Consider the following 8800-nt stretch of genomic DNA (forward strand, 5'->3'; position numbering starts at 1 on the left):
ATTTTATGCTTCTTGGTGCAATTGTGAATGGGATCAGTTTCTTTATTTGTCTTTCTGTTGCTTCATTGTTAGTGTATAAGAATGCAACTGATTTCTGTACATTGATTTTGTATCCTGCAACTTTGCTGAATTCATGTATCAGTTCTAGCAGACTTTTGGTGGAGTCTATCGGATTTTCCATGTATAATATCATGTCATCTGCAAAAAGCGAAAGCTTGACTTCATCTTTGCCAATTTTGATGCCTTTGATTTCCTTTTGTTGTCTGATTGCTGATGCTAGAACTTCCAACACTATGTTAAACAACAGCGGTGAGAGTGGACATCCCTGTCGTGTTCCTGATCTCAGGGAAAAAGCTCTCAGTTTTTCCCCATTGAGGATGATGTTAGCTGTGGGCTTTTCATAAATGGCTTTTATGATCTTTAAGTATGTTCCTTCTATCCCGACTTTCTCAAGGTTTTTTATTAAGAAAGGGTGCTGGATTTTGTCAAAGGCCTTTTCTGCATCGATTGACAGGATCATATGGTTCTTCTCTTTTGTTTTTATTAATGTGATGTATCACGTTGATTGATTCGTGAATGTTGAACCAGCCCTGCATCCCGGGAATGAATCCCACTTGATCATGGTGAATAATTCTTTTTATATGCTGTTGAATTCTATTTGCTAGTATCTTATTGAGAATTTTTGCATCCATATTCATCAGGGATATTGGCCTGTAGTTCTCTTTTTTTACTGGGTCTCTGTCTGGTTTAGGAATCAAAGTAATACTGGCTTCATAGAATGAGTCTGGAAGTTTTCCTTCCCTTTCTATTTCTTGGAATAGCTTGAGAAGGATAGGTATTATCTCTGCTTTAAACGTCTGGTAGAACTCCCCTGGGAAGCCATCTGGTCCTGGACTCTTATTTGTTGGGAGATTTTTGATAACCGATTCAATTTCTTTGCTGGTTATGGGTCTGTTCAAGCTTTCTCTTTCCTCCTGATTGAGTTTTGGAAGAGTGTGGGTGTTTAGGAATTTGTCCATTTCTTCCAGGTTGTCCAATTTGTTGGCATATAATTTTTCATAGTATTCCCTGATAATTGCTTGTATCTCTGAGGGATTGGTTGTAATAATTCCATTTTCATTCATGATTTTATCTATTTGGGTCATCTCCCTTTTCTTTTTGAGAAGCCTGGCTAGAGGTCTGTCAATTTTGTTTATTTTTTCAAAAAACCAACTCTTGGTTTCGTTGATCTGCTCTACTGTTTTTTTAGATTCTATATTGTTTATTTCTGCTCTGATCTTTATTATTTCTCTTCTTCTGCTGGGTTTAGGCTGCCTTTGTTGTTCTGCTTCTAGTTCCTTTAGGTGTGCTGTTAGATTTTGTATTTGGGATTTTTCTTGTTTCTTGAGATAGGCCTGGATTGCAATGTATTTTCCTCTCAGGACTGCTTTTGCTGCATCCCAAAGCGTCTGGATTGTTGTATTTTCATTTTCGTTTGTTTCCATATATTTTTTTTTCAACGTTTATTTTTATTTTTGGGACAGAGAGAGACAGAGCATGAACGGGGGAGGGGCAGAGAGAGAGAGGGAGACACAGAATCGGAAACAGGCTCCACGCTCTGAGCCATCAGCCCAGAGCCCGACGCGGGGCTCGAACTCACGGACCGCGAGATCGCGACCTGGCTGAAGTCGGACGCTTAACCGACTGCGCCACCCAGGCGCCCCTCCATATATTTTTTAATTTCTTCTCTAATTGTCTGGTTGACCCACTCATTCTTTAGTAGGGTGTTCTTTAACCTCCATGCTTTTGGAGGTTTTCCAGACTTTTTCCTGTGGTTGATTTCAAGCTTCATAGCATTGTGGTCTGAAAGTATGCATGGTGTAATTTCAATTCTTGTAAACTTATGAAGGGCTGTTTTGTGACCCAGTATATGATCTATCTTGGAGAATGTTCCATGTGCACTCGAGAAGAAAGTATATTCTGTTGCTTTGGGATGCAGAGTTCTAAATATATCTGTCAAGTCCATCTGATCCAATGTATCATTCAGGGCCCTTGTTTCTTTATTGACCATGTGTCTAGATGATCTATCCATTTCTGTAAGTGGGGTATTAAAGTCCCCTGCAATTACCACATTCTTATCAATAAGGTTGCTTATGTTTATGAGTAATTGTTTTATATATTTGGGGGCTCCGGTATTCGGCGCATAGACATTTATAATTGTTAGCTCTTCCTGATGGATAGACCCTGTAATTATTATATAATGCCCTTCTTCATCTCTTGTTACAGCCTTTAAAGTCTAGTTTGTCTGATATAAGTATGGCTACTCCAGCTTTCTTTTGGCTTCCAGTAGCATGATAAATAGTTCTCCATCCCCTCACTCTCAATCTAAAGGTGCCCTCAGATCTAAAATGAGTCTCTTGTAGACAGCAAATAGATGGGTCTTGTTTTTTTTTTTTATCCATTCTGATACCCTATGTCTTTTGGTTGGCACATTTAATCCATTTACATTCAGTGTTATTATAGAAAGATACGGGTTTAGAGTCATTGTGATGTCTGTATGTTTTATGCTTGTAGTGATGTCTCTGGTACTTTGTCTCACAGGATCCCCCTTAGGATCTCTTGTAGGGCTGGTTTAGTGGTGACAAATTCCTTCAGTTTTTGTTTGTTTGGGAAGACCTTTATCTCTCCTTCTATTCTAAATGACAGACTTGCTGGATAAAGGATTCTCGGCTGCATATTTTTTCTGTTTAGCACACTGAAGATCTCGTGCCAATCCTTTCTGGCCTGCCAAGTTTCAAAAGAGAGATCAGTCACGAGTCTTATAGGTCTCCCTTTATATGTGAGGGCACGTTTATCCTTGCTGCTTTCAGAATTTTCTCTTTATCCTTGTATTTTGCCAGTTTGACTATGATATGTCGTGCAGAAGATCGATTCAAGTTATGTCTGAAGGGAGTTCTCTGTGCCTCTTGGATTTCAATGCCTTTTTCCTTCCCCAGTTCAGGGAAGTTCTCAGCTATTATTTCTTCAAGTACACCTTCAGCACCTTTCTCTCTCTCTTCCTCCTCTGGGATACCAATTATGCATATATTATTTCTTTTCAGTGTATCACTTAGTTCTCTAATTTTCCCCTCATACTCCTGGATTTTTTTATCTCTCTTTTTCTCAGCTTCCTCTTTTTCCATAACTTTATCTTCTAGTTCACCTATTCTCTCCTCTGCCTCTTCAATCCGAGCCGTCGTAGTTTCCATTTTGTTTTGCATTTCATTTAAAGCGTTTTTCAGCTCCTCGTGACTCTTCCTTAGTCCCTTGATCTCTGTAGCAAGAGATTCTCTGCTGTCCTCTATACTGTTTTCAAGCCCAGCGATTAATTTTATGACTATTATTCTAAATTCACTTTCTGTTATATTATTTAAATCCTTTTTGATCAGTTCATTAGCTGTTGTTATTTCCTGGAGATTCTTCTGAGGGGAATTCTTCCGTTTGGTCATTTTGGATAGTCCCTGGAGTGGTGAGGACCTACAGGGCACTTCCCCTGTGCTGTGGTGTATAACTGGAGTAGGTAGGTGGGGCCGCAGTCCGACCTGATATCTGCCCCCAGCCCACCACTGGGGCCACAGTCAAACTGGTGTGTGCCTTCTTTTCCCCTCTCCTAGGGGCAGGATTCACTGTGGGGTGGCGTGGCCTGTCTGGGCTACTTGCACACTGCCAGGCTTGTGGTGCTGGGGATCTGGTGTATTAGCTGGGGTGGGTAGGCAAGGTGCATGGGGGCGGAGGGGCAGGCTTAGCTTGCTTCTCCTTAGGTGATCCACTTCAGGAGGGGCCCTGTGGCAGTGGGAGGGAGTCAGATCTGCTGCCAGAGGTTTGGCCCCGCAGAAGCACAGAGTTGGGTGTTTGCGCAGAGCAAGCAAGTTCCCTGGCAGGAACTGGTTCTCTTTGGGATTTTGGCTGGGGGATGGGCGGCAGAGATGGCGCTGGCGAGCGCCTTTGTTCCCCACCAAACTGAGCTCTGTCGTCTGGGGGCTCAGCAGCTCTCCCTCCCTTTGTCCTCCAGCCTTCCCGCTTTCCGAGCAGAGCTGTTAACTTATGACCTCCCAGACGCTAAGTCGCGCTTGCTGTTGGAACACAGTCCGTCAGACCCCTCCACTTTTGCAAGCCAGACTCGGGGGCTCTGCTTGGCCGGCGAGCCGCCCCTCCGCCCCGGCTCCCTCCCCCCAGTCCATGGAGCGCGCACCGCCTCGCAGCCCTTCCTACCCTCTTCCGTGGGCCTCTCCTCTGCGCTTGGCTCCGGAGACTCCTTTCTGCTAATCCTCTGGCGGTTTTCTGGGTTATTTAGGCAGGTGTAGGTGGAATCTAAGTGATCAGCAGGATGCGCGGTGAGCCCAGCGTCCTCCTATGCCGCCATCTTCCTGTAATCCCTCATTCTAGTTCTTAATCATGTTTTGAGATTTGTTTATTGGCATCTTACACTCTGAGTGATGCGTTCATTTTTCTATGAAAACCAAAGAACCTATAAATTTAAAATAAATTGTTCCTTTAGAAAAAAAATAAACAGTTGGATGCTTAATAGACCGGGCCACCCAGTTGCCCCAAACTACATGTATTTTCACATTACATTAACATGAGCACTGTGGAACATGCTTCTAATCAGGTGTTTTGTTTTGTTTTTTAATTTTTTTTAACGTTTATTATTTTTGAGAGACAGAGCATGAGGAGGAGAGGGAGACACAGAAGCCGAAGCAGGCTCCAGGCTCCAAAATGTCAGCACAGAGCCAGACACGGGGCTTGAACTCACAAATTGTGAGATGACTTGAACTCACAAATTGTGAGATGATGACCTGAGCCAAAGTCGGTCGCTTAACTGACTGAGCCAACCTGGCGCTTAGGTTTTATCTCTAAGAGAACAGAGTACAGAAGAGCTGGAAAACTGACACGATTGCCTTTCTCTCATTTATAACACAGTTATTCTATGGATATGATCACTAGATTACAGGTATTATCTTTTAGTTCTTTTGGACTCATGTTTCTGACATACCTAATCCTTGGTAAATGTTCTTGTATTAGTAATGCCTGCATTTGTCCAATTAGCTGTCAAAAATAGCATGCTCAGAAGAGGATGTACAACATAGGGCACACAATATTTATTACTGCCAACCTTCCAATGACCACTGATATTTTCTGTACTCATTAATTCATTAGACATTAAAAAAATTTTCTTTTAATGTTTATTTATTATTTTGAGAGAGACTGAGCGCAAGTGGGGGAGAGACAGAGAGGAGACACAGAATCCGAAGCAGGCTCCAAGCTTTGAGCTGGCAGCACAGAGCCTGATGGAAGGGGGGCAGACTCAAACCTATGAGCCCCTAGATCATGACCTGAGCTGAAGTGGGACACTTAACTGACTGAGCCATTCAGGCACCCCTAAAGTTTATTTATTTTGAGAGAGCAAGAGAATGAGCAGGGGAGGAGGGGCAGAGAGAGGGAGAGAATCCCAAGTAGGCTCTGCACAGCACAGAGCCCATCGTGGGGCTTGATCTCACGAACCTCAAGATCATGAGCCAAAATCAAGACTTAACCAACTAAGCCACCCAGCTGCCCCTCATTAAACATTTTTGAGGCCTTATGATGACCGAGACTATGGCAAGGCCTGGGACTACAAAGATGTATGATATGACCTCAAGGAGCTCACAGTACACTGGGGAGGGCAGATGTAAACAGCTAACTAATGTGCAATCCTGGAGCCCAGTACAGAGTTCCTTAGGAACACAGGGATTCATGACTAACACAAGATTAGATTGCCAAGCTCATATAACTAGTAGCAGGCAGAGGTAGTATTTGAACTTGGACTGATTTTAAAGCCACCAATACCTCAGGGTCACTTTGTGATGACGGTGCCATTCAGCGCCTGTGCTGCTCCAGATGTGGCAATGCTGCAGAAGGTGGATGGTGCTGCCACGCCATTCTCAGGGCAGTTTCTGTTGAAACAGCTGACTTTCCAGTCTAGCTCCAACTCTGCCTCAAGGGAGACAATGAGGTATGTCCCTCCTTGAGCCATCAGGGTCACGTCTGATGGGCTGCTACATAACCTTATGAGGCCAAGCGGACAGAGGCATTCCCTCTTCCTCTGAGGAGCCCACTTTCCTTAACGCTCTCCAGGCAGAGGCAGCTCTGTGGTAAGGCTGAGACCCAGAGGAGGGACGCGTGTGAGGGGTCTGGAAATAATAGTGAATTAGTTGGAGGTACTCACTCCACCCCCACCTCCCTGTCATGCTCCAGCGGATACATGAGGGACTTTTTTTGGTACCAGGTCACCTATACATCAGCAACATCAAAAATGATGACAATTCTTGGGGCAGCTGGGTGGCTCAGTGGGTTAAGCGTCCGACTTTGGCTCAGGTCAGGATCTCACGGTTCGTGAGTTCGAGCTCTGCATCAGGCTCTGTGCTGACAGCTTGGAGCCTGGAGCCTGCTTCGGATTCTGCGTCTCCCTCTCTCCCTGCCCCTCCCCTGCTCTCACTCTGTCTCTCTCTCTCTCTCAAAAATAAAGATTAAAAAAAATGATGAAAATTCTAGATTCTATGAAGGTAATTTAGATTCTATGAAGGTAATTTTAAATTGGGGGGCAGGTAGCAACTTCCAAACAATGTCTACATCAGGGGTTTAGCATCACAAATTCTAGCTTTATCTACAAGCAGGCAGGAGGGAAAGTGTGAAGAGGAACAAAAGCTGGGGCAGGCTTTGACTTCTCTGACATGCATCGCCCCCACCCCTGCCCCCAATTGCATGAATACACGTTTTACAATTACGAATAAATAGATGCTTGCACCAATTTCAAGACAACACTTTTACACTATGAGTAACTCTGCTTAAAGCTGTTACTTCTTGGGGTACCTGGGTGGCTCAGTCGGTTGAGTGTCTGACTCAGTTTTCAGCTCAGGTTGTGATCCCAGGGTTGTGAGATCAAGCCCTGGGTCAGGCTCTGTGCTGAGAATGTGAGAATGGAGCCTGCTTGGGATTCTCTGTCTCCCTCTCCCTCTCTTGCATTCTCTCTCATTCAAAAATAAATAAATAAATAAAAAGCTATTACTTCTTTTCTTATGGGCAAGGACCAGCTTTCTTTGACTAAAAAAATTTGAAAATCCATTATTCACAGAAATACAGTGGAAGCTAATGTAGGGTTTTAAAAAAATCAGTGTTTAGGAAAGGCATAAGAAGATCAGTTGAGACTTGGAATAGCCATCACAGGTGACACTAAGTAGGGCTGAGTTTGGAAATAACAGTCAATGTTTACTGAATGGTTCTTGTGTTAAGGGTTTTTGTGTGTGTTATTCCTCACAATACCCCAATGAGTTAAGTTCTCTTACTGTAAAAGGGAAGCTGAGACTTAGGTCACGCAGCAGGAACATGGAGAAGGGGACACTGGAGCCAGGCAGTAGCTCTTTGAAGCTCACAGTTTTACCACTATGCTCTACTATATTTCAGTCATAACACTTCTTTCTTGTCTCAGTCTTGGCATGATTCACATCAACTAGGGTGCGAAGGCTCCTAAACAGTGCTGGTGGCCCACGGACGGGCTTCAGTGATCTGTCTGCTGTTGATGAACATTTTGACGTTACAGACGTGCTAGGGATGCTGTAGCTGGAGGATGGCTATTCAACAAGGTCTTCAGAGAACGTGAAATTGTGCAGCCTCAGCCTTGCTTCAGCCTCTGCAATGAGCCCCTGCTTCTGAATCACAGGAACCAAACTCACAAGATACTAATGTATAGAATGTCAACTTACTAATTTGCAGTGGTGAGACATACCCTTCCAGTGACGAATATTTACTGTGCAGAGAACTCCCTCCTAAGAATCCAGGTTCACAGAAACCTTGTCGCCATAACTTCATTTGTTGAACTCAAATGAGAATAAAGGGACAGGATGGCACTGATGTTTGGGATCCCAGAAGTGCAGCTAGAACTACAAAACCACAGAGGCAGTGCAGGACCAGTTAATTTAGAAACAAGCACAAGAGAGCGCGGTGACTCAGAATAACCAAGTACAGCCTAATAATGAGTATTTACGCAGCTGATCCTCATGTATCTCGGGCATTTCTAAAAGATGTCCAACAAAAACTCCTTTAGTTTCATGCAAGTACTTTCTCCTAAGCTGTCTGGTGAATGAGATAATCTTGTAGTAAGAAGAAACACACCACTGACTGTAAACCATTAGCAGTATGATGCACACATTGCCAGCAATCCAGGGCCACTACTGCTGAAACAAAATAAAGATTTGGATAGAGTATCATATAAAGGTGAAGAACTTTGACTAAGAGCTCCTTGAGGACATAGAGCAAAGATAGAGGCCTACAGAAAAAAAAAAAAAAATATATATATATATATATTTATGAAATTTATTGTCAAATTGCTTTCCATACAACACCCAGTGCTCATCCCAACAGGCGCCCTCCTCAATACCCATCACCCACCCTCCCCTCCCTCCCACCCCCCATTAGCCTTCAGTTCTCAGTTTTTAAGAGTCTCTTATGGTTTGGCTCTCTCCCTAACTTTTTTTTTTTCTCTTTCCCCTCCCCCATGGTCTTCTGTTAAGTTTCTCAGGATCCACATAAGAGTGAAAACATATGGTATCTGTCTTTCTCTCTATGACTTATTTCACTTAGCAGAACACGCTCCAGTTCCATCCACGTTGCCACAAAAGGCCATATTTCATTCTTTCTCATTACCAAATAGTATTCCATTGTGTATGTAAACCACAATTTCTTTATCATCAGTTGATGGACATTTAGGCTCTTTCCATAGTTTGGCTGTTGTTGAAAGTGCTGCTAT

The sequence above is a fragment of the Felis catus genome, chromosome A1 (genome assembly GCF_018350175.1).
Source record: "Felis catus isolate Fca126 chromosome A1, F.catus_Fca126_mat1.0, whole genome shotgun sequence".
NCBI classification, from domain to species: domain Eukaryota; kingdom Metazoa; phylum Chordata; class Mammalia; order Carnivora; family Felidae; genus Felis; species Felis catus.